This window comes from Oryctolagus cuniculus, chromosome 17 (genome assembly GCF_964237555.1).
Source record: "Oryctolagus cuniculus chromosome 17, mOryCun1.1, whole genome shotgun sequence".
In the NCBI taxonomy this organism is placed as follows: Eukaryota; Metazoa; Chordata; class Mammalia; order Lagomorpha; family Leporidae; genus Oryctolagus; species Oryctolagus cuniculus.
The window spans coordinates 23817287-23840456 of record NC_091448.1 but is presented as its reverse complement, the minus strand read 5'-3'; the positions used below and the strand labels follow the sequence as shown (position 1 = coordinate 23840456).

Sequence of the window (23170 nt, the reverse complement as noted above, 5' to 3'; positions counted from 1 at the left end):
AATGTCTCTTATTTATTTTTATTTCTTTTTTTAAGATTTATTTATTTATTTGAGAGACAGAGTTACAGACAGTGAGAGGGAGAGACAGAGAGAAAGGTCTTCCATCTGCTACTTCACTCTCCAGGTGGCCGCTATAGCCAGAGCTGTGCCAATCCAAAGCCAGGAGCCAGGAGCTTCTTCCAGGTCTCCCACGTGGGTGCAAGGGCCCAAGTACTTGGGCCATCTTCTACTGCTATCCCAGGCCACAGCAGAGAGCTGGTTCCGAAGAGGAGCAGCAGGGACCAGAACCAGTGCCCATATAGGATGCCGTCGCTTCAAACCAGGGCTTTAACCTGCTGCGCCACAGCGCCGGCCCCTATTTTTATTTTTTTAAAAGACAGACAGACAGAGATTTTCTATCAACTGGTTCACTCCTTCAAATACCAGCAACAGCCAGAACTTGGACAGGCTAAAGCTAGGAGCTAGGAACTCAATCTAGGTCTCCCACAAGGGTGGTGGAGACCCAAGAACTTAGGTTTTCACCTGCTGCCTACCAGGGTGCACATTAGCAGGAAGCTGGAATTGAACCCGGGCATTCTGATATGGGATGTAGGGTTCTCATAAGGCATCTTAACCACTGTACCCATCATCAACCCTGCTTTCCGATTTTGAAGATTGCAGCCAATGGCTTTTGAATTGCTTGACTTTATAAAAAGGAAAAAAAAATTTTAAGATCGATTTATTTGAAAATCAGAGTTACAAAGAGACAGGGAAAGACAGAGAGAAAGAAAGATCTTCCATCTGCTGGTTCACTCCCCAAATGTTCACGACAGCCGGTGCTGGGCCAGGCCGAAGCCAGAAGCTGGGAGCCCAAACGCTTGGGCTACCTTCTGCTGCTTTTCCCAGGCCATGAGCAGGAAGTTGAATCAGAAATGGAGCAGCCGGGACACAAACCAGCACCCATGTGGGATATTGGCATTGCCCGTGGCAGCTTTACCCATTATGCCACAACACCGGCCCCCAAAAGGAAGAATCTTTTCTTGGAAGTCAATTGGTATTCTGTCCTGTTTAATTTTTCGGCCTATGAACCCCCAAAAGGATCCTCTCTCTTCTGATTTTCTTACACCCCAAGGTACTCTCACCTCAATAGAAAACAGCACAGGTTAATATCAGCTTGCTTCCAAAAAGTAAACCTGTCTCTTCAAATATTTCAAATACTTTAAATGCTGTTTCTGAGATTAAATGCCCTTGTTCAGAATCGGGTAGTGATTGTGCCATATTTTATAAGAGAAATTACTTTGAGAGTGATGCTGGCAAGATTATGTCAGGTAGCAGCCAAGGACTGATAACACCACACTGAGAAGCCAATGGTGGTTTTTGGTTTCTTTTCTCTTACCACTGCTACTATCTTAAAATACTTTTAGCGTTTCCACATATCTGGAAATGATGCAGACATTCTAGGCCTCATTCTGCCACTCCTGTAAATATCAAAGCTTAAACATTTTAATGGGGAAGGAAAAAACACCACAGTGAAGAATGAATATTCATAGGACTTTAATCAGGAATTATCCCAATAGAATCTCACATTTTACCATACACTACAGGAAGGGAACCTTTTTCATTATCATTAATAATTTGGTTCTTTGGAAAAATCATCTCCTTCTTGTTTTTTAAAAATTATTGAGTACCTATGTGTGCCACTCATTTGTGTATATATATAAGCTTTTTTAAAAAAATATTTTATTTATTTATTTTAAAGATAGAGTTACAGAGAGGCAGAGGCAGAGAGAGAGGTCTTCCATCCACTGGTTCACTCTCTAGATGGCCTCAATAGCCAGAGCTGGGCCATCTGAAGCCAGGAGCCAGGAGCTTCTTCCCGGTCTCCCATGAGGGTGCAGGGAACCAAGCACTTGGACCATCTTCCACTGCTTTCCCAGGCCATAGCAGAGAGCTGGATCAGAAGTGGAGCAGCCAGAACTAGAACTGGCGTCCATATGGGATGCTGGCACTGCAGGTGGTGGCTTTACCCATAATGCCACAGCACAGGCCTATAAGCTTGTTTTAAAATGTTTATTGGGGCCAATGCTGTGGCTCAATGGGTTAACGCCCTGGCATGAAGAGCCAATATCCCATATGGGCACTGGTTCGAAACCCAGCTGCTCCACTTCCTATCCAGCTCTCTGCTATGGCCTGGGAAAGCAGTAGATGATGGCTCAAGTCCTTGGGCCTCTGCACCCACGTGGAAGACCTGGAAGAAGCTCCTGGCTCCTGGCTCAGCTCAGCTCCGTTGCAGCCAACTAGGGAGTGAACCATCTGATGAAGATGTCTCTCTCTCTCTCTCTCTCTCTCTCTCTCTGCCTCTCCTCTCTCTGTGTAACTCTGACTTTCACATAAATAAATAAATCTTTTAAAAATGTTCATTTATTTTCATCTACTTGAAAGGCAGAAAGAGAGGGAGAGGGAGAGGGAGGGAGGGAGGGGAAGAGAGAGAGAGAGAGAGAGATCTTTCATCCATTGGTTCACTTTCCAAATGCCCACAACAGCCAAGATGGGACCAGGCTGAAGCTGTGAATCTGGAAATCCATCTGGATCTCCCAGGTGGATGACAGGAGCCCAAAGACTTGAGCCCTCATCTTGTTGCCTCAGGAGGCATTAGCAGGGAGCTGGATCAGAAGCAGAGGGGGCCCGCGCTGCGGCTCACTAGGCTAATCCTCCACCTTGCGGCGCCGGCACACCAGGTTCTAGTCCCGGTCGGGGCACCGGATTCTGTCCCGGTTGCCCCTCTTCCAGGCCAGCTCTCTGCTGTGGCCAGGGAGTGCAGTGGAGGATGGCCCAAGTGCTTGGGCCCTGCACTCCATGGGAGACCAGGAGAAGCACCTGGCTCCTGCCATCAGATCAGCTTGGTGCACCGGCCGCAGCAGCCATTGGAGGGTGAACCAACGGCAAAGGAAGACCTTTCTCTTTGTCTCTCTCTCTCACTGTCCACTCTGCCTGTCAAAAAATTTAAAAAAAAGAAAAAGCAGAGGGGCCAGGACTCCAACTAGCACTTCAGGACTGGAACCAGCGCTCTGATATGGGATGTGGGCATCCCAAGTGGTGGCTTAACCCGCTGCTCCAGAATGCCTGCTCCATGTATAAGCTTTTAATGAAGAATAATTTACATACAATACATTACATGCAATAATAAGTGGGCAAATCTGAAGTGTTCAGGTCAATGACTAATAACAATTGTAACCACTGTGTAATTACCACTCAAAACCTCTCCAAACCCCAGAGAGTTTCCTCGTGGCCCTTTCCTGTTAGTCTCCACCCACAACTCCTGTTCACCCAAGCAACTACTTTCCATCACCATCAATTTGTTTGTTCTGCCTACTTTCGTATTTTGTATCAATGGAATCATTTGATATGAGGTGTGTTAGTGGAGGACTTCTTTTTATACAGTATGTTTTTGTTCTTTATCTATGACGTGTGTGTGTGTGTGTCAGTAGTCTATTCCTTTTTTTTCTGAATAGTATTATATGACTACACCACAATTTATTTATCCATTCTTTTATTCACAGACCTTTGGATTATTTCCAGTTTTTGGTTATTATAACTAAGGCCACCTGTGAGAATTCCTGTATTAGTCTTTTTATGGATAAATGTCTTCTTTTTCTCTTATGTACATACTTAGGAATGCAATTACTGGGTCAAAGGTTAAATGTATTCTTTGTAAGAAGCTGCCAAACAATTAATTCTCCCATGTAGTTCTACCATTTTACCTCCTACTGTCAACACATGAGAGTTCCAGTTTCTCCACATTATAATTTGCTGTTAGTCTGTTTTTGCCTTTTAGTGGATGTGAAATGACACCTCATTATGGTTTCAATTTGCATTTCCTTGATGCTTATTCCTGTTGAACATTGTCCCAGGTTGGGTTCCCATGGTAGCAGCGCACAGGGAAGTAAGCATGCAGGAGGCCTTGTAGGAAGTAGGCTCGTGCTCAACACTTATATAAGGTGTCTCAGGCCACTTTCTGTTTCGATAACAAAATTCCAAGGCTGGGTAATTTACAAAGAAAAGAGGTTCATTTAGCTTGCAGGCCTTAAGTCTGGAAAGCCCAAGAGTGTCTAGTGAGGGTCCTCTTGCTGCACTATGACATGGTAGAGACCCAGCTGGAGTTCCAGGCTCCTGGATTTGGCCTGGCACAATCCCAGCCATCGTAAACATCTGCAGAATGAACCACTGGATAGAAGATCTCTCCTTTCTCTCTCTTTCCCTACCCCTGTAATAAATATTTGAAAATAATAGGGTGGGAGGGAAGTTCTAGGGGGGAAAAGCCATTGTAATCCATAAGCTGTACTTTGGAAATTTATATTCATTAAAGTTAAAAACAATAAATATTAAAAATATTAAAATATAAAATAAAATATTAAAAATAAATATTTGAAAGGCAGAGTTACACAAACAGAGAGAAAGAGAGGGAGAGAGAGGTCTTCCATCCACTGGTTCACTCCCATATGGCTGCAATGGTTGAAGCTGTGCAGGTCCAAAGCCCGGAGCCAGGAGCCAGGAGCTTCTTCCAGGTCTCCCACGTGGGTGCAGAGGTCCAAGGACTTGGGCCATCTTCTACCGCTTTCCCAGGCAATAGCAGACAGCTGGATCAGAAGTGGAGCAGCCAGGTCTCAAATCAGCGTCCATATGGGATGCCGGCACTACAGGCAGTAGCTTTACCCACTACACCAGAGTGCCGGCCCCTAAAAATAAATCTTTAAAAAAAAAAAAAAGTCTTGAGGCCAACTCTGTGGCATAGTGGGCTAAACCTCCGCCAATGGAGCAGGCATCCCACATGGGCGCCAGTTCTAGTTCCAGCTGCTCCTCTTCTGATCCAGCTCTCTGCTATGGTCTGGGAAAGCAGTAGAAGATGGTCCAAGTGCTTGGGCCCCTGCACCCTCATGGGAGACCGGGAAGAAGCTCCTGGCTCCTGGCTTTGGATTGGCCCCGCTCTAGCCATTGAGGCCATTTGGGGAGTGGGCCAGTGGATGGAACATTTTTCTCTGGTCTCTCCTTCTATCTGTCAGTAACTCTACCTCTCAAATAAAGAAAATCTTAAAAAAAAAATCCTTTCTTCTTTCTCCTTTCTATTAATACCTCACTGACTTAGTCTGTTTTCCATAACAGAATACCTGAGACTGGGTAAGTCACAGAGAACAGAGATTTATCTTGATTTATGGTTCTGGAGGCTGGGAAACCAAGGACATGGGGCTGACATCTGCTTGGCTTCTGGTGAGGGCCTTGTGTTGCTTCAACTCATGCAGAAAGTGGCAGGGTAAACAGGCACATATGAAAAAGACAAACCATGAGGGACAGCCCCAATTTATCACAACCTGCTCTCACAAGAATTGAAGCCACTCCCACAAGAAAGGCATCAGTCCCATTCCCTGTCTAATCACCTCTTGAAGGCCCCACTTCCCGACATCACCACACTGGCAATCAAAGTTCAATATGACTATTGGAGGGGACAAACCATATTGAAAGCACAGAACTCAGATGTAGGACAATGTGAAGCCACTCTGAACCAGACCCTTAAAAAGCTGCAGGCTGTGGCTTTAACCTGCTGAGCCACAGCGCCAGCCCCTAAAGCATTCTTATTTTGTTGGAGAGAGGAAGGTTGTGAAAACTTGTGCTTACTCCATTTTTTTCTATCACGTAAGGAAGCTATATGAACAAACTATAAATACATCCCCCCCCCAACATGATTGCTTCTTTAGGCTAAATATCTAGAAGTAAAACCCGGTATCAAAGAGTGTGAACATTTTTAAGGCTCTCAATACACATTGCCAACAGACCTGCAGAAATGTACCAACTTACACTCCTCTAAACAGCATAGGAGAATATCTGCTTCCACACCCTCCAATACTTTGTTTTCTTTTATCTTGATATTTTTAAGTTATTTGAAGGACAGAGAGACAGAGACAGTGACATACAGAGTTCTTCCAGCGGCTGGTTCATTCCTCAAATGCCCACTACAGCCCAGGCTGGGCCATGCCAAAGTCAGGAGCCAGGAACTCAATCTGGGTCTCCCATGTGGGTGGTGGGAACCCAAGTACTTGTGTCATCACCTGCTGCCTCCCAAGATTCGCATTAGCAAGAAGCTGGAACAGGAAGTAGAGGTGGAACTGGAACCCAGGCACTCTGAAATGAACCAGCATCTTAACCACTACGCCAAACACCCACCTCTCTTTTCTTTCAATCTTTACCACTTTGGTAGGTGTAGATGGTATCTCATTGCTGTTTATTGTGCATTATTTTGATTCCTGATTAGGAATCACATTTTCTTTTTTAAGATTATTTATTTTAGCGGCAGAATTACAGGCAGAGAAAGGGAGACACGGAGAGAGGTCTTCCATCTGCTGATTCACTCCCCAAATGGCCACAACAGCCAGAGCTGGGCTTGTCTACAGCCAAGAGCCAGGAGCTCTTCCGAGACTCCCATTTGGGTGCAGGGGCTTAAGCACTTGGATCATCTTCCACTGCTTTCCCAGGCTATTAGCAGAGAGAAGTGGACTGGAAGAGGAGCAGCCAGAACATGAACCGGTGCCCATTTGGGATGTTGGCGCCACAAGTGGAGGCTTAGCCCGATAGGCCACAGGCATGGCCCCAGGAACTGCATTTTCATATTGACTGTTTTCATTGCTTTGGTGAATTGCTTTGCCCTTTATACTTTGTATCCTCTCACTTATTCTCCCAAGAAGCATATGAAGTAGATGTTATTATTTCCATTTTGGGAAACAGAAATGCATGGATTATTGAACTTGCTTAGGATTTCAATAGCTGGCCTATGGCAGAGGCAGTGCCAGAGCCCAGGACACCCTGACTCAGAACAGGCACTCTTCCCTCCTCAACTCTGGGGTAAACCTCAAGGCTGACGTAACTGCACCCACAGGATGGCTGGGACAAGAAAAGAGGAACAGAGCTTGAGTTCCCATTTTGCTCTTCCCCAACTGATGGTGCACAACTCAGCCCATTCAAGAGAGATGAGTTGCCATCACCTGTTTTCCTTAATTAATATTAAGAACTATTAAAAGAGCCGGCGCTGCGGCTCACTAGGCTAATCCTCCACCTTGCGGCGTCGGCACACCGGGTTCTAGTCCCAGTCGGGGCACCGGATTCTGTCCCGGTTGCCCCTCTTCCAGGCCAGCTCTCTGCTGTGGCCAGGGAGTGCAGTGGAGGATGGCCCAAGTGCTTGGGCCCTGCACCCCATGGGAGACCAGGAGAAGCACCTGGCTCCTGCCATCAGATCAGCTTGGTGCACCGGCCGCAGCAGCCATTGGAGGGTGAACCAACAGCAAAGGAAGACCTTTCTCTTTGTCTCTCTCTCTCACTGTCCACTCTGCCTGTAAAAAAAAAAAAAAAAAAAGAACTATTAAAAGAAATTATTTCCTTGGTGGTCATCACAATCTCCCGGCTTCCCAACAAGGCCACCTCCTTCTGTATCTGCCTCTAGAACCTCCCACACTATTATTTCTTCATCTGTAAGACAAGGCTTGAGATTACATAATCTTTTTTAAGAAATATTTATTTATTTGAAAGAGAGGGGGAGACAAGAGAGGTTTTCATCCCGTGGTTCACTCCTCAAATGGTTTCAACAGCCAGGGCTAGGCCAGGCCGAAGCCAGGAGCCAGGAATTCCATCCAGGTCTCCCACGTGGGTGTGGGTGGTGGGGACCCAAATACTCGTCCCATCTGCTGCTGCATTAGCAGGAAGCTGGCTTGAAAGCAGAGCAGCTGGGACTTGAACCAGCACTCTGATATGGGATGCCAGCATTGCAGGCAATGGCTTAACCCACTGCGCCATAATACTGGCCCCGGGACTAGATAATCTTCGAAGTTCTTTCCAGCTCTTTTTTTTTTTTTTTTTTATTTTTCTGACAGGCAGAGTGGACAGTGAGAGAGAGAGACAGAGAGAGAAAGGTCTTCCTTTGCCGTTGGTTCACCCTCCAATGGCCGCCGCTGCAGCCGGCGCACCGCGCTGATCCGATGGCAGGAGCCAGGAGCCAGGTGCTTTTCCTGGTCTCCCATGGGGTGCAGGGCCCAAGCACCTGGGCCATCCTCCACTGCACTCCCTGGCCATAGCAGAGAGCTGGCCTGGAAGAGGGGCAACCGGGACAGAATCCGGCGCCCCAACCGGGACTAGAACCCGGTGTGCCGGCGCCGCAAGGTGGAGGATTAGCCTATTGAGCCACGGCGCCGGCCATCCAGCTCTTATATTATTCTGCTAATTTTCTATGGAAAAAGTTGTTATTCTCAAGTCTATCACCTTTGGCAAAAGAGCTGCATTCAAAAGTTGGAGGAGTTTAGAGAATTCCCCTTAAAAACAGCTTTTCTTTTCTGACCCACCTTTCTAAGCTTTCTTACCAACCTTTCCTCTGGATACATGGTGTTCTTTTCCCAAGAATCTCTCTCTCTCTCCCTCCTTTTCCCCCACTTTTCCTGCCTCCCTCCCTCTCTCAGTATATGTCTTCATCCCCTGGAATTGGATAAACTACCCTCCATAGCCCACCCTATTTGTCTTTCCATGATCACATTCTGTGTATTTCTTTTTTCCTCCTCTTTCTCTAGAATCTTCACTGTTCTCTTTCTATCTATTCTTTATGTTCATTTCTGTAGAAGCTACAAGATAGTCATAAAGCTTGGAAACATTGATACTAGGGCTCTTTTTTTTTTTTAATATTTATTTATTAGAAAGACAGGGTTACAGAGAGAGGAGGAGAGACAGAGGTTGAGAGACAGATCTTCTATCCTCTGTTTCACTCCCCAAATGGCTGCAAGATCTGGGGCTGGCCCATGACAAAGCCAGCAGCCAGGATTCCATCTGAGTCTCCACGTGAGTGTCAGGGGCCCCAGACTGGGTCCTCATCTGTTCTCCCAGGCACATGAGCCAGACGCTGGGTTGGAAATGGAGCAGCCAGGACTCGAACTGGCGCTCTGATACACGATGCTAGTGCTGCAGGCTGCCACTTAACCTGCTGTGCCACAACACTGGCCCTGTCCTAGTCATTTTTTACACACTGAACCCACTTGGTTATTTCTTCTTGGGTAATAGGTTTATTTGATGAGACTCAAAGATAAACAATCTAAGACAAAGCATCTCAAGCTCATTTGCAGGGATTGACAGAAAGTCTGCATTAGCTTTGCTTTGGTTCCGTACATTGAATTAAGCATTTCTAATGAACAATATATTGACTCTATCACACAGCATTATTGAATATATGAATTATAATATTCATGAGACTTTCATTGTGTATATTCACCTATATTTCCAGATTTTATGATCACTTATTGTTCATCAGTAGATTTTTTCCCTTGCCTTTCCTTTCTCTTTGTATTAGCCATAGTTCCTCATTAGCATGCTCTTCATTAGAAGTAGCCCATATTTTGCTGGTGCTGTGGCGTAACAGGCAAAGCCACCGCCTGCAGTGCTGGCATCCCATATGGGCATTGGTTCGAGTTCTAGCTGCTCCTCTTCTGATCCAGCTCTCTGCTATGGCCTGGGAAAGCAGCAGAAGATGACCCAAGTCCTTGGGCCCCTGCACCCATGTGAGAGACCCAGAAGAAGCTCCTGGCTCCTGGCTTCGGATCAGTGCAGCTCCGGCTGTTGCAAGCAGTTGAGGAGTGAACCAGCAGATGGAAGACCTCTCTCTCTGCCTCTCCTTCTCTGTGTGTAACTCTAACTTTCAAATAAATAAATCATAAAAAAAAAGAAGTAGTCCATATTTTAACAACTTGGCTTTGAAAACAAAACCAAATGCTTGAGTGGAGTCCATTGAGAACCAGAAGTTGTGGAACAGTTAGGTTCTGTTTTGGCCCTTCTCCATTTCTGTCAACGGCCAGGATTTCTGTCCCAGTTAAGAGGAGGAAGTTACTCAAGAGAGGCCACTTAGCAACACTCTACATTCATTGAAAAATAGCATGTCAAGAGCAGGCGTTCCATTTAGGGGTTAAGTCACTGCTTTGGACATATACAGCCTATATCAGAGTGCCTGGGTTAGAGTCCTGGCTCTGCTTCCAATCCAGCTTCCTGCTGATGTGCACCCTGGGAGCCAGTGGTCATGGTTGAGGCACTTGGGTCCCTGCCACCCACATGAGAGAGCTGGACTGAGTTTCAGGCTTTGGGGTGACTGTTGTGGGCATCTGTGGAGTAAACCAGTGGATGAAAGTTTCTCTCTTTCTCTGTCTTGCTCCCTTTAAAATAAATAAAAAATAAAATACAAACAGCATAGCAACCGTTTCCTTCTTGCTTTTCTGAAACAGTTAGCAAAAAATAAATCTATCTAGTACTATTTCCTAGTATTCCAATGTTAATTACTCCTTTCTTTCCTTTTGCATAATGTCATTGTGAGACAAGAATTTATCATTCCCACAGCACCAATCAAAAACTGGACATACAGACAGGTTGTGAATTCCCAACCTAATTCACAGTAAGTTGGAACAGAGCTAAACCCAGAAGCTGGCTCTCTGCTGACTGGGTGTCCAGTCCAGGCCTTTTTAGCCTGCAAGAAGCCGTCTGGTTAACGCTGAGGACATGGCTTGCTTACTGTTGCTCTTGGAAAATGAATCTCTTCCTTCCTTCCTTCCTACCTCAAAAAAGAAAAAAACAATGCAAAACAATAAACCTGACTTTATTAAAGGAGCAAGAGAGAGGAAGATCTCTCCACAGCAGCTGCAGCGGCTCAGGTGAGAGCCTGAAGGCAGAGCACCGGCTGCAGTCGCCCGCGAGCGCGGCGATTTCCCATCACCAGCTGGCATAACAATTTCCAGAAAAGCTGCCAGCAACAAGCAGAGATTGGCATTTCACAGCCACAGCACAGCACGGCCACGCCCCTCAGGGGCCTGGGAAGTGCTCCTGACTGCTCCTTGCCCTTAACCTTCCTGCCCGCCACCACGCCAGGTAAACAAGCCAGCTACTGGACTCACCAGCAGTTGAGGTGTCATGAAGGCCCCTCCCTGCTGCCAGCGACCCTTATAGGGTCGTTTCATTCCTAATCGGCGTGGTTTCCTGAAAATCAAAACCCCCAGGAACAAGCACCTTATTCCTACTCTCCTTTTCCCTTTCTCCGATAGCTCTCATTCCAAACAATACCCTCAGGACTCGAACCACCTGGGCACCTATCACACTGAAGTAACTGGCAATGGAAGCGCTTATCCCCGTTTCTAAAATATAGCACTTGTTTATGTTATACTTCCACCAGCACAGTCTGACCAACTGTTAGGACTCCATAAATGCTGATTGGATAGAACTTGCCTAAACTGGCCTGGGTGCCTTCTGAATTTCACAGTGTGCTGGGTTCCGGGCAAAGCTCAACTGACTAAGGCAACTGCTTCCTCCCTGAAGCAGCGACCCACCCAGGGGCCAGAACAGGGAGGCAGTACACCTGCGCAGCAGCGACTGGACTGAGGGCCCTCATCTATTTGTGATCCCACAACATTACTTTCTCCTCTGCCACAGGCAAAGGTGCTCCTAGAATTTGCTTTTTTTTTTTTTTTTTTTTTTTTCCTCCTGCGCTGAGGCAGGTCCTTTTGTAGGGCAGAGATGTTAATAGGATCAGGCTGAGGGCTAGGTAGGGATCAGGGTAGAGACCACAGCCTGAATTATATTGTAGAAATCACTAAGGAACTTGGGTTTGGGTGGGCATTTGGCCTAAGACCCACTTGGGATGCGGACACATTGACATGCCTGGGTTAGAGTCTCGGCTCCTCTCAGCTCCTGATTCCAGCTTCCTGTTAGTGTGTCTTGGAGGGCAGCAGGTGAAGGCTCAAGGACTTGGGTCTCTGCCACCCATATGAGAGAACCAGTTTGGGTTCCGGGCTTCTGCCTTCAGCCTGGCCCAGTCCTGGCTGTTGTGGGCAATTTTGAAGTGAACCAGCAAATGGGGACTCTCTGTCAAATAAATACATTTTTAATAATGAAATTTCAAATAAATACATTCTGAATAAAGAAATTTAGATTCGAACTTAATAGAGACCTGTATAAACTAATCTGTGTGTCTGTTGAAAGAATCATATTAGTTACAGCTTCAAAAAGTCTGTGGAAACTGTGTCCCACGTTGGAGTCCCTGGGTTTAATTCCCAGTTCCACTCTTCATGCCAGCTTCCTGCTAACGCGCACCCTGGGAGGCAGCAGGTGAGGGCTCAGTCCCGTGGGTCCCTGCCACCCATATGGGCAACTGAGATTGGGTTTCCAGCTCCTGGCTTTAGCCTGGCCTGACCCTGGCTGTTGCAGGGAGTGAACCAGTGAATTGAAGGCCTCTCTCTCTTTCTGTCTCTCTGCCTTCCAAATTAAAAAAAAAAAAAAAAAAAAGTTTGTGGAAAATGGAGTTAAACTATAAAAATAAAGCATAAAGTTTATTTCTCAACATCATCCCTATCAAGTCCAGGATGCTGCTGAAAACAAGACACCAGTCATTGAGTCATCCCTGAAAGACTCATTGCGTGTCCTCAGAAGGCAGCCACGTCCGTGTAGTATTTTTTTACATGAACTAGAGAAAACTGGGTGCCCTTTAAACTGTTTCTGAGATTAGAAGACAAAACAAAGTCAGAAGGGACCACAGCAGGACTGAAAGTTGAGTGCCTAATGATTTCCATCAAAATTCTCAAAAATTACCTTTTTAAAAATATTTATTTATTTGAAAGGCAGGGCTACGGGGCTGTAGAGGCAGAGAGAGAGAGAGAGAAAGGTCTTCCATTTGTTGGTTCACTCCCCAAATGGCCACAATGGCCGGAGCTTGGCCCATCTGAAGCCAGGAGCCTCCTCCAGGTCTCCCACGGAGGTGCAGGGGCCCAAGGACTTGGGCCATCTTCCACTGCCTTCCCAGGCCACAGCAGAGAGCTGAACGGAAGCAAAGCAGCCGGCCTCGAACTGGCGCCCATATGGGATGCTGGCACTGCAGGCAGCGGCCTTACCTGCTATGCCACAGTGCCAGGCCCCAAAATTACCTTTGATGAGAGCAACGAGCAGGAGCATCATCGGGTGGAGAAGGACCCTGGTGAAGCCTCCTGAGTATTTGGCTGACTCCCCTATGAGCAGATGTTATCACTCTTTGGCCTTCCAGAAAGTCAGTGAGAAAATGTCTGCACAGCCCATAAAACTGCTGCCACGGCCTTTTGCTCTTGGCTGGTCTGCACTGGCTGTGCCTGGACCCTCTTGGTAGCCATCAGTTGGATTGTGCTTTTTCTTCAGGATCATACTGGTAATGCTAAATGCTTCAGGGTCTTGATCCCACTTGGTTTACATTTCCATTTAAAGCTACGCTTTTCTCCAAAGTTATCTTGGGCAGCAGTTTTGGCACCCATCGAGAAGGAAGTTTTCTCCATTTTAACTTTACAGTCAGACCCTGTAAGCTGAACCAATGGAGGTGTTGATGGTGCTGGCTATTGTTTCTGCTGTGAATTATCAATCCTCTTCAAGTACGGCACAAACAAGATGAATTTTTCTTTCCTCACAAATGGATGTGGATGCTGCTTCATCTTCAACATCATCTCATTCCTTTTTTTTTTTTTTTTTTTTTTTTTGGACAGGCAGAGTTAGACAGTGAAAGAGAGAGAGAGAGAGAGAAAGGTCTTCCTTCTGTTGGTTCACCCCCAAAATGGCCACCAGGTGCTTCCTTGGGCCGTCCTCCACTGCCCTCCCAGGCCGCAGCAGAGAGCTGGACTGGAAGAGGAGCAACCAGGACAGAATCCAGCACCCCAACCGGGAATAGAACCCCGAGGTCCTGGCGCCACAGGCGGAGAATTAGCCTAGTGAGCCGCGGCATCGGCCATCTTACCTGGGATGGGCACGGAGGCACAGTGGGCTCAACAGCTGCTTAAGTCACCCATGTATCATGTCAGAGAGCTGGGATTGAGTCCCGGTTTTCTGCTAATGTGTCTGCGAAGGCAGAGCAAGACAGCCCAAGTACTTAGATCTCTGCCACCCATGTGGCAGACCCAGATGGAGCTCCTGGCTCCTGGCTTTGGTCTGGCCCAGCCCTGACTGCTGTAGCCATTTCGGGAATGAATCAGTGGATGAAGTCCTCTTTCTCTGTCTCTTTCAAATCAAGTTGATATGAGTTCATTTTGGTATAAAAAATTTGGAAATGCATGCATAGGTTTTCCATAATACTCAGTTGAAGAACTTTTTGAAGCTCCCTCATACATGTTCAGGCTCAACATTGTTATTACTGAGGAAGATGGCTTTTTTTAAAAAAACATTTATTTATTTATTTGAAAGTCAGAGTTACAGAGAAGCAGAGGCAGAGAGAGAGAGAGAAAGAGAGAGACAGAGAGAGAGGTCTTCCCTTCGCTGGTTCACTCCTCAAATGGCTGCAAGGGCTGGGCTAATTTGAAGCCAGGAGCCAGGAGCCAGGAGCTTCCTCCGGGTCTCCCACGTAGGTGGGGAGCCCAAGCACTTGCACCATCTTCTACTGCTTCTGCATAGCAGAGAGTTGGATCAGAAGTGGAGCAGCTGGGGCCGGCGCCGCGGCTCACTAGGCTAATCCTCTGCCTTGTGGCGCCGGCACACCGGGTTCTAGTCCCGGTCGGGGTGCTGGATTCTGTCCCGGTTGCCCCTCTTCCAGGCCAGCTCTCTGCTGTGGCCAGGGAGTGCAGTGGAGGATGGCCCAGGTGCTTGGGCCCTGCACCCCATGGGAGACCAGGAAAAGCACCTGGCTCCTGGCTCCTGCCATCGGATCAGCGCGGTGCGCCGGCCGCAACGCGCCGGCCGCGGCGGCCATTGGAGGGTGAACCAACGGCAAAAGGAAGACCTTTCTCTCTGTCTCTCTCTCTCACTGTCCACTCTGCCTGTTAAAAAAAAATAAATAAATAAATAAAAAAAAGAAGAAGTGGAGCAGCTGGGACTTGAACCAGCGCCCACATGGGATGCCAGCACTGTAGGCAGTGACTGTATCTGCTCCACCACAGCACCAGCCTCAAGAAAGATGGCTTTTGGATGGCAGCTGGTTGACTATGGTAAGGTTTGCATTGCAAGTTAAGTAAAAGAGGCTAGAGACAGCAGAATTATTTTTTCATAAATGAGTGAGAAGAATTTGGACTTCAGGGTCGGAAGAAATTTGAGACAAGATAAGAAGAAGAACTAAAAAGGGGAGATGGGAAAAATAAGAATCAATGTACAGCACTGTAGCACAGCAGGTTAAGCCATTCCACATCAAAGCACTGGTTTGAATCCTGGTTGCTCTTCTTCCAATCCAGCTCCCTGCTAATGTGCCTAGCAAAGCAGTGGGAGATGGCCCAAGCACTCGGGGCCCTGCCACCCATATGGAAGAGCCAGGTAGAGCTTCTGGCTCCTGGCTTTGGCCTGGCCCAGCACTGGCTTTTGTGGCCATTTAGGGAGTGAACCAGGAGATAGAAGATCTCTCTCTTTCTCTCTCCTTCTCTCTGTTACTCTGCATTTCAAATAAATTAAATATTTTAAACGAAGTAATTTAAATTTTTTCAGTAGTAGAATATCAAGATGTCTGTAAAAAGAAAAAACAGGTATATTTAATTTGAAAGCATTTATGTTGCTAAGAATCTAAACCACTACTCAAGTAAAATGAGAGCAATTTAACAAAATCTATCAAAATAAAAAGGTACATATCATGAACTTTAAAATTCTACTTCCAGGAGTTTACTCTACATTGCACTTGGCAGTTTCATGATATCCTTCTCTGTAATACCAAAACTTTAGAACCCACTTAAGAGGTCAGTGTTGTGGCATAGCAGGTAAAGCCACTGCCCTGCACTGCAGCCACTTGGGGAGTAAACCAGCAGTTGAAAGATCTCTCTCTCTCTCTCTTGCTCTCAGCCACAGCCTCTTTGTAACTCTGCCTTTCAAATAAATAAATAAATCATTTAAAAAAGAAAAGAAAAGAAAGAAACCACCTAAGTGTCTATCAGTGTACTATATCTATACAATGGAATAATATGTAGCCATTAAAAAGGTTCAGGCAGAGTTATTCAAATATGTATCTTTTGAGGCTGGCACTGTGGTGCAGTGGGTTAAAACCCTGGCCTGAGGTGTCAGCATCCCATATGGGTGCCGGTTTGAGTCCCAGCAGCTCCTCTTCCGATCCAGCTCTCTACTATGGCCTAGGAAAGCAGCAGAAGATGGCCCAAGTCCTTGGGCCGCTTCTCCTGCATGGGAAACCCAGAAGTTCCTGGCTCCTGGCTTTGGATTGGTGCAGCTCTGGCCAATGCGGCCAACTGGGGAGTGAACCAGCAGATGGAAGACCTTTTTTTTTCTGCCTTGCCTTCTCTGTGTAACTCTAACTTTCAAATACATACATAAATAATTTTTTTTAATAAAAAGAAAGTGTTCTGGGGTCAGCACTCTGGCACACTGGGTTAATGCCCTGGCCTGAAGCGCTGGCACCCCATATGGACGCTGATTCCTCTTCCAATCCAGCTCTCTTTCCCAGTGGCCTGGGAAAGCAGTAGAAGTCCTTGGGCCCATGCACCTGCACAGGAGACCCGGAAGAAGCTCCTTCCTGGCTCCTGGCTTTAGATCAGCACAGCTCAGGCCATTGTGGCCAACTGGGGAGTGAACCAGCAGTTGGAAGAACTCTCTCTCTCTCTCTCTCTCTCTCTCTGCCTTTCCTCTCTGTGTAACTATGACTTTCAAATAAATAAATAAATCTTAAAAAAAAAAAAAGTGTTCCTTGATGATACTTCCTTTACAAAAAAACAGAAGCAAATATGTATCTTTTATGAAGCAATAGGAAGTTCTGTCCTAGGCAGGGGGAACCACTGAGCACCAGGCCAGAGTGCAACAGAGGCACCATGTTTGCAGAGGGGTCAGAGGGGTCAGTCGGAGAATCACAAAGCCCCCCTCAGCAGTGCTGGAGGGAGGGTCAGCCTGACAGTGGGTCAGGGACCCACACTGGGAGGTCCTTGACAACTTCTTTTAAGACAGCAGGCCTGTGGCTCACCTCCACAGAGCTGCAGTTCTGCTGCGCCTGGCCGGGTCTGGTTGGCAGAATGGGCCAGGGGCAAACCAGAGAAAGGTAGTCAAGGGGCAGGAAGATGCTGCTAAGAGAAGGAGCCTGTGTATTGTGGGTCATGCAGGGGCTCAGTAAAAAATACTCCAAAATGGCTGGCGCTGCGGCTCACTAGGCTAATCCTCCGCCTGTGGCGCCGGCACCCCAGTTGACCTGGTTGGGGCGCAAGATTCTGTCTTGGTTGCTCCTCTTCCAGTCCGCCTCTCTGCTGTGGCCTGGGAGTGCAGTGGAGAATGGCCCAGGTGCTTGGGCCCTGCACCTGCATGGGAGACCAGGAGGAAGCACTTGGCTCCTGGCTTCGGATCGGCGAAGCCATTTGGGGAGTGAACCAACGGAAGGAAGACCTTTCTCTCTGTCTCCTCTCACACTGTCTAACTCTGCCTGTCAAAAAAAAAATTATTAAAAAAAACTCCAAAAAGAAGACCTCGGAAGCTGAGTTTCTCTCTGACCTTCTTCTGCCCTCCTGTCTTTAGCTGCTCATGCTCCTCTGAGCCAAGCTACAGAAACTAGGACTGCTCCCCTCCAGGGCAGGTCACAGACACAAGAGTCCCTATTCCCCAAAACCATCCACAAAGCTAGAAGTGTCACTCTTCTCCCTACCTTCTTGTGTAAGTTGGCCTTAAAGAATTCCTCTAAGCTACGTTGTGTGATTGTAGGGCATAAGCTCCCCTTCAAGCATGGACCCTGCCCATCCCTGGGAAGAAGGAATGCTACGAAGAGGACAAGAATCTGAACAGACAGGCCCTGCTGGTTCCCAGACGCCCCTCAGTCTATTTCCATTACATCATGTCCTTTTTGTCTGTATCTCTGTCCATGCCACACTGAACATAAGTCTGGAAATGGATAAGTCACTCTTGGATCTTTGCGTCTTTCATCTAAAGCCCCTATGTCACATAAAACTCTGAGCTGATAAGTTTGTTGTGGTTTTCTCCTGTTAACCTGTCTTTTGTTATAAGGTCCATGGCTCTTCATGACAGGCACGAAAGGATCACCCCCTTCTCTGCCCTTACAATTAAACACATAGTTAAATGGCTTTCTTCCTTTAATTTTTAAAATTAATTAATTAATTAATTTGAAAGGCAGAAATAGAGATTGTCCATCTTCCGGTTTACTCTCCAAACGCCTGCAGGGACCTGAACTCAATTCAAATCTCCTGCATGGGTGGTAGTAGCTGAGCTGTCACCGGCAGCATCCCACTGAGTATTAGCAGGAAGCTGGATCAGAAGTAGTGGAGTTGGGACTCAAACCATGCACTCCCAATTTGGCACGCAGGCACCCCAAGTGGAGGTTAACAACTTAACCTCTGCACCAAACACCTGCCCCTGTTACGTAGCTATTTAACTGACTTTTCAATGGGTTATGAAGATATTGATTCCAACACAGATTTCATGGAAATTGTGTTGTGTTTATTATGCATTTTCTGTGACCCTGAAAATCTAATGTATTAATAAGTTTCTTAAAAAATAAGCCATTTAGAAACTTTCGAAAAAAATAAAGAAAAAGATATCAATACTAACAAAGAAAGAAGCCTTATTGTTCTAGTAAACATTTTTTCTTTTTAATCTATAACTTAAGAGTAGTGTTTAACTCTTAAGTTAAGACACCATTTGGGGGCTGGCGCTGTGGCGCAGTGGGTTAAAGCCCCAACCTGCAGCACCGGCATCCCATACGGGCACCAGTTCAAGTCCTGGTTGCTCCTCTTCCAATTCAGCTCTCTGTTATGGCCTGGAAAAGCAGTAGAAGATGAGCCAAGTTCTTGGGTCCTGCACCCACGTGGAAGACCTGGAAGAAGCTCCTGGCTCCTGGCTTCAGATCAGCTCAGCTCTGGCCATTGTGGTCAACTGGGGAGTGAACCAACAGAATGGAAGACCTCTCTTTCTCTGGCTCTACTTCTCCCTGTAACTCTGTCTTTCAAATAAATAAAATAAATTCTTTTTTAAAAAAAGACACTATTTGAGACACTTGCATTCCATATCATAGTGTCCGGGTCCCAGTCCTGGCTCTGTAAATGATTCCAGCTTCCTGTTACTGTGCAAGCCGGGAGGCAGCAGATGATGGCTCAGGTAATTGGATTCCTGTCACCTGTATGGGATGATCCTGAGCTCCGGGATCCTGGCTTGGGTCTGGCCCAGACCCAGCTGTTGTGGGCATTTGGAGAGCAAACTAGCAGATGGGAGATATTTCTCTCTCTCTTTCCCTTTCAAATAAAATAAATAAATAAAAATTATAAAATAATCTACAACTTAGATGATGATATAGTTGAGAAAGGATAGATGACAGACACAAGATTGCAAATGATCTTTTGAAATTTTTTAAAGTTTTAAATTGACAAACAGTAATTGTATATCTTCTGTAGTACAGTGTCATGCTTTGGTATATGTTTACAATGCAGTCAAATCATTGAGCAGATTGGAACAGTGTCAACATCAACAAGAAGAAATTCAACACTGATAAAGTGAAGATGCACATTAAGGTTTAAAAAAAAAAAATCATGGCCGGCGCCGCAGCTCAGTAGGCTAATTATTTGTCTTGCGGCGCCAGCACACCAGGTTCTAGTCCCGGTTGGGGCGCCGGATTCTGTCCCGGTTGCCCCTCTTCCAGGCCAGCTCTCTGCTGTGGCCAGGGAGGGCAGTGGAGGATGGCCCAAGTGCTTGGGCCCTGCACCCCATGGGAGACCAGGAGAAGCACCTGGCTCCTGGCTTCGGATCAGTGTGATGCGCTGGCCTCAGCGCGCTGGCTGCAGCGGCCATTGGGGGGTGAACCAACAGCAAAGGAAGACCTTTCTCTCTGTCTCTCTCTCTCACTGTCCACTCTGCCTGTCAAAAAAAAAAAAAAAAAAAAATCAATTGCCCAGGAAGGAGCAGGACTGGCTTCACAGTGTTTTATGTGAAAAAGGTTTAGGTCTCATCAAACCCAGTTCAGTCACAGTTTCTTGACAAGGCACATGTCAGATCCAGAGAGATCATGTCTCACTACATTTTGAACTAACCAGTTCTGGCTGTGCCAGTTACGACACATATTGAAGAATTAATGTATGCCTACTGAGAGATCATGTTAGGAAAGGATCTAGTAACTTATCCAAGTGAGAAAAAACGTTATGCAATTTAGAAATATTAACGATGGAGAAGAGAAGACCATGGTGATGAACAACAGCCATCCTCAAATAGCTGATCAAGTTTAAGGTCAACAACATGAAGTTGCCAATATTTGACTGCTATGATCTAGAAAACGACAGGTTCATTAGGTTCAACCTAATAGAAGAGGATGGAGATTCTTTTTGTAATGCTGCAGAGAGCAAACAAGAATCATTGGCTGAAAGAGAGAAGTAAATATTACATCCACATAGGAAGGAATTTGTCACAACCGGATACTCAGAAGCAGAATAAGTTGCCCTATGAGGATTTAGGTTCCTGTCACTGAAAGAGCCCAGGCAGAGATAGGTGACAATCTACTGGGGAGACTGTGGGAGACTCCCTGTGATGTAGGCTGCATCTGCAAGCTGTCCAGCTGGACCCCCAAGGTTCGGGGATAACACACCAAACCAATTAGGGGACCTGGACATCCCAGATGGTTTGCATTGCTGTGTCTTTGCCTACTTGGCACTCTGCAAATTCCTACTCAATTCTCCAGACTCAAATGTGGCCCCACCTGAATTCCCCAAATGGTCTGTCACTCTCTCCATTGCGCCACCAATTACCTTGTGCTTACTTCTGTAGTAGCTCTCAGCATTCTTTTGCAATTGTTTGTGTATTCAGTCCCATTCTGATTAAATGTGAGCTGCTTGTGAGCCAGAAAGATAGACCTTCCATCCTTGTATCCTTGAGAGTAGAACAATATCTGTCACAGGGTAAATACAACAAATACGTATTAAATGAATGGGGCCAGGGATTTTAATTTTATATGTATGTAACATCAAAAAAACTGTTACATATACATTTTGAATCAAATGTTAATTAATTAATATCCTTATTGTGATACACACTTTATTTCATTTATTTTAAAAAATTAAAGCCGTAGGACATGTGTTTGGTGTAGTTTTGTGCCACTTGGGACACTCGTATCCACATGGGATTGCCTGGTAGAGTCCCAGATCTGCGTCCCATCCCAGCTCCCTGCTAATGTGTCCCCTGGGGGGCAGCAGACTACGGCTCAAGAACTCGGGTCCCTGCCACTCACATGAGAGACCTATAGAGTTCTGGGCTTCAGCCTGTTTCAGCTTTGGTTCTTGTGGGAATTCAGAGAGTGAACCAGAGGATGGAGGATATCTCTGTGTGTGTCTCTCTGTCCCTGCCTTTCAAATAAAGTAAATAAAAATGTAAATATATATACAAAATGGAAGCAATGACCCAGGTTCCACAATTAATTTCTGCTTTCAGCCTCATCATGACAAGCATTGAGCCGCAGGTTCCAGGACAGGGAGTCGATCACAGCGGCCTTTGGGAACCTGATGGAAGCTACAGGCCTTCTTGCTGGAGGTGCAAGTGTGTACTGAAATTGACATTCCATTGTGGAGGCTCCCTGGTCCCCCTAGAGTCTGTCTGTGGACAGCTTCTTCTCCCTCTGCAATCCTACAATCTGAGAAGCAGGAAGAAGCCGTCTGGGAAACTTTCCCAGGGAGAGCTCAAGAGTGGAGGGGAGGTGCAGCAGGAAACCCCACGGCGAGACAGGCAGGGTGCGCGATCACACGCGGGGAGGCAAGTGTGGAAACGCGAGGCCAGAGTCCGAGGCCTGCCGGATCGCGTGTTTTCAGACCGCGGAGCCTGGGGTTCCAGTCCTGCAGCTTTCTCCTCCTCTCCCTGTGGCTCACTCTCCCTTCCTCCCTTTTCGGCAGCCCTAATGGAAACTCGGCAGCTCTTTCTCTTTCCTTCCAGATGGGAGGTTCTGGCAACGAGAAAGTTCTGATTCTGTTCTCTCTGCCAAGGGATAAAGCTAAAATCTGTTTTCTTGGAAACCAACTAATGTCTTTAGGAAGCATGACCCTCATTAGGGAGGGACTGGCCCCTTTGAATACAGAGAAGGCAACAAAATTTCCAGCACCCACTGATTGGGTGATTCCAAACACATCAGCACCTTGAACACTAACAAACGATTTAAAAACGGACTCACTTGTCTCTGCCATCTAACCTCAGGATCACAGCCCGCCTCGCTGCTCTTCTTTGGATCTCAGATAACTCCGAAATGTTTCTGACAACCTGTCTGGGAGGTAAGAGACACAGAGCTCACATTTTCCACAGGACAAATAGCGCAAGGGACACATAGGAAGCCCAGGAGCACAATACAATCAGCTTCCTATTGAACCCTCGGGAACTTGGCAGTTGGAAGAACTTCTGTAGAGTCCAGAAAGCCCAGAACATTACTTAGTCCGTAAGCCACTAGACTGAGAGAGAGAATGGAATTCGGGGTGGGGTTAGGAAGCCTGAGCTGTGTCCCCAGATAGGCCCCTGACTCATGATGTGATAACGGCCTGCTCATTTCCTGGCTCAATGTTCCCATGCCTACCCCACCTTCCCAGGCCCCTTCCCCTACCCAAGCAAAATAAAATAATGATTTTATTCTTTCTGGAGAAAGCCAGACATGATTGTTTCTATAAAGGAATCTGGAAAACAGCCAGTCTCCCAGCATAGCTATGTAAGATGAGCTTGTCCATTTTATAGCCCAGGAACCTTCTGGGTGGCACATAAAACCAGGACTGTAAACCCTTTGTCTGTGGCTAGGAGCCTCAGTTGGGCATGAACATCTCCATGTCCTCGGTCTGGGATGACAGGCTGGGAGACAGCTGGGTAACACCCAACTAGGCCAGGGAATGAGTCAGGGCTCAAGGACTCGATACCAACCTCTGCCACTCCTGCCAGGAACTCTCTGGGTGAGAGAGTGGAGGAGCTGAGGGGCGGGCCTCCGGCTGCCTGCCCTGGAGCTGCGGGCTTGTGGTTTCACCCTGGTTTGCCCTACAGCTGTAACGTGTCTACTGACACGCAAGCCCTGGACACGCTGTCCCTTCCCGGTTCCCAAACCTCTGCTCAGTGTCTGGAACAGATGGTAGGTTTCACCCCAGCAGTGACAGCAGGCAAGGTGAGAGGAGCAGGGGAGAGCAGAGCTAGGGGCAGACAGACTCCTTCAGAGAGCACGGGGCAAATACAAGACTTCTCATGGAGAAGGTGAAGAGCAAGTAGAAACTAAAGT

At 46.8% G+C, this 23170-nt stretch overlaps 1 long non-coding RNA gene across 2 annotated transcripts; it reads right to left on the bottom strand.

Moving 5' to 3' along the window:
- Nucleotides 1-11484: 11484 nt before the first annotated feature.
- LOC127484481 (uncharacterized) lies at nt 11485-22893 on the bottom strand. Of its 2 annotated transcripts, none has more exons than XR_007911519.2 (3): nt 22097-22886; nt 20688-20827; nt 11485-15469 (listed from the first exon to the last, which is right to left on the bottom strand). It is a non-coding gene; the product is annotated as an uncharacterized lncRNA (long non-coding RNA). The 2 variants fall into 2 exon arrangements; XR_007911520.2 differs by lacking the exon at nt 11485-15469 and adding an exon at nt 19279-19806 and having other exon boundaries at nt 22097-22893.
- Nucleotides 22894-23170: the final 277 nt, after the last annotated feature.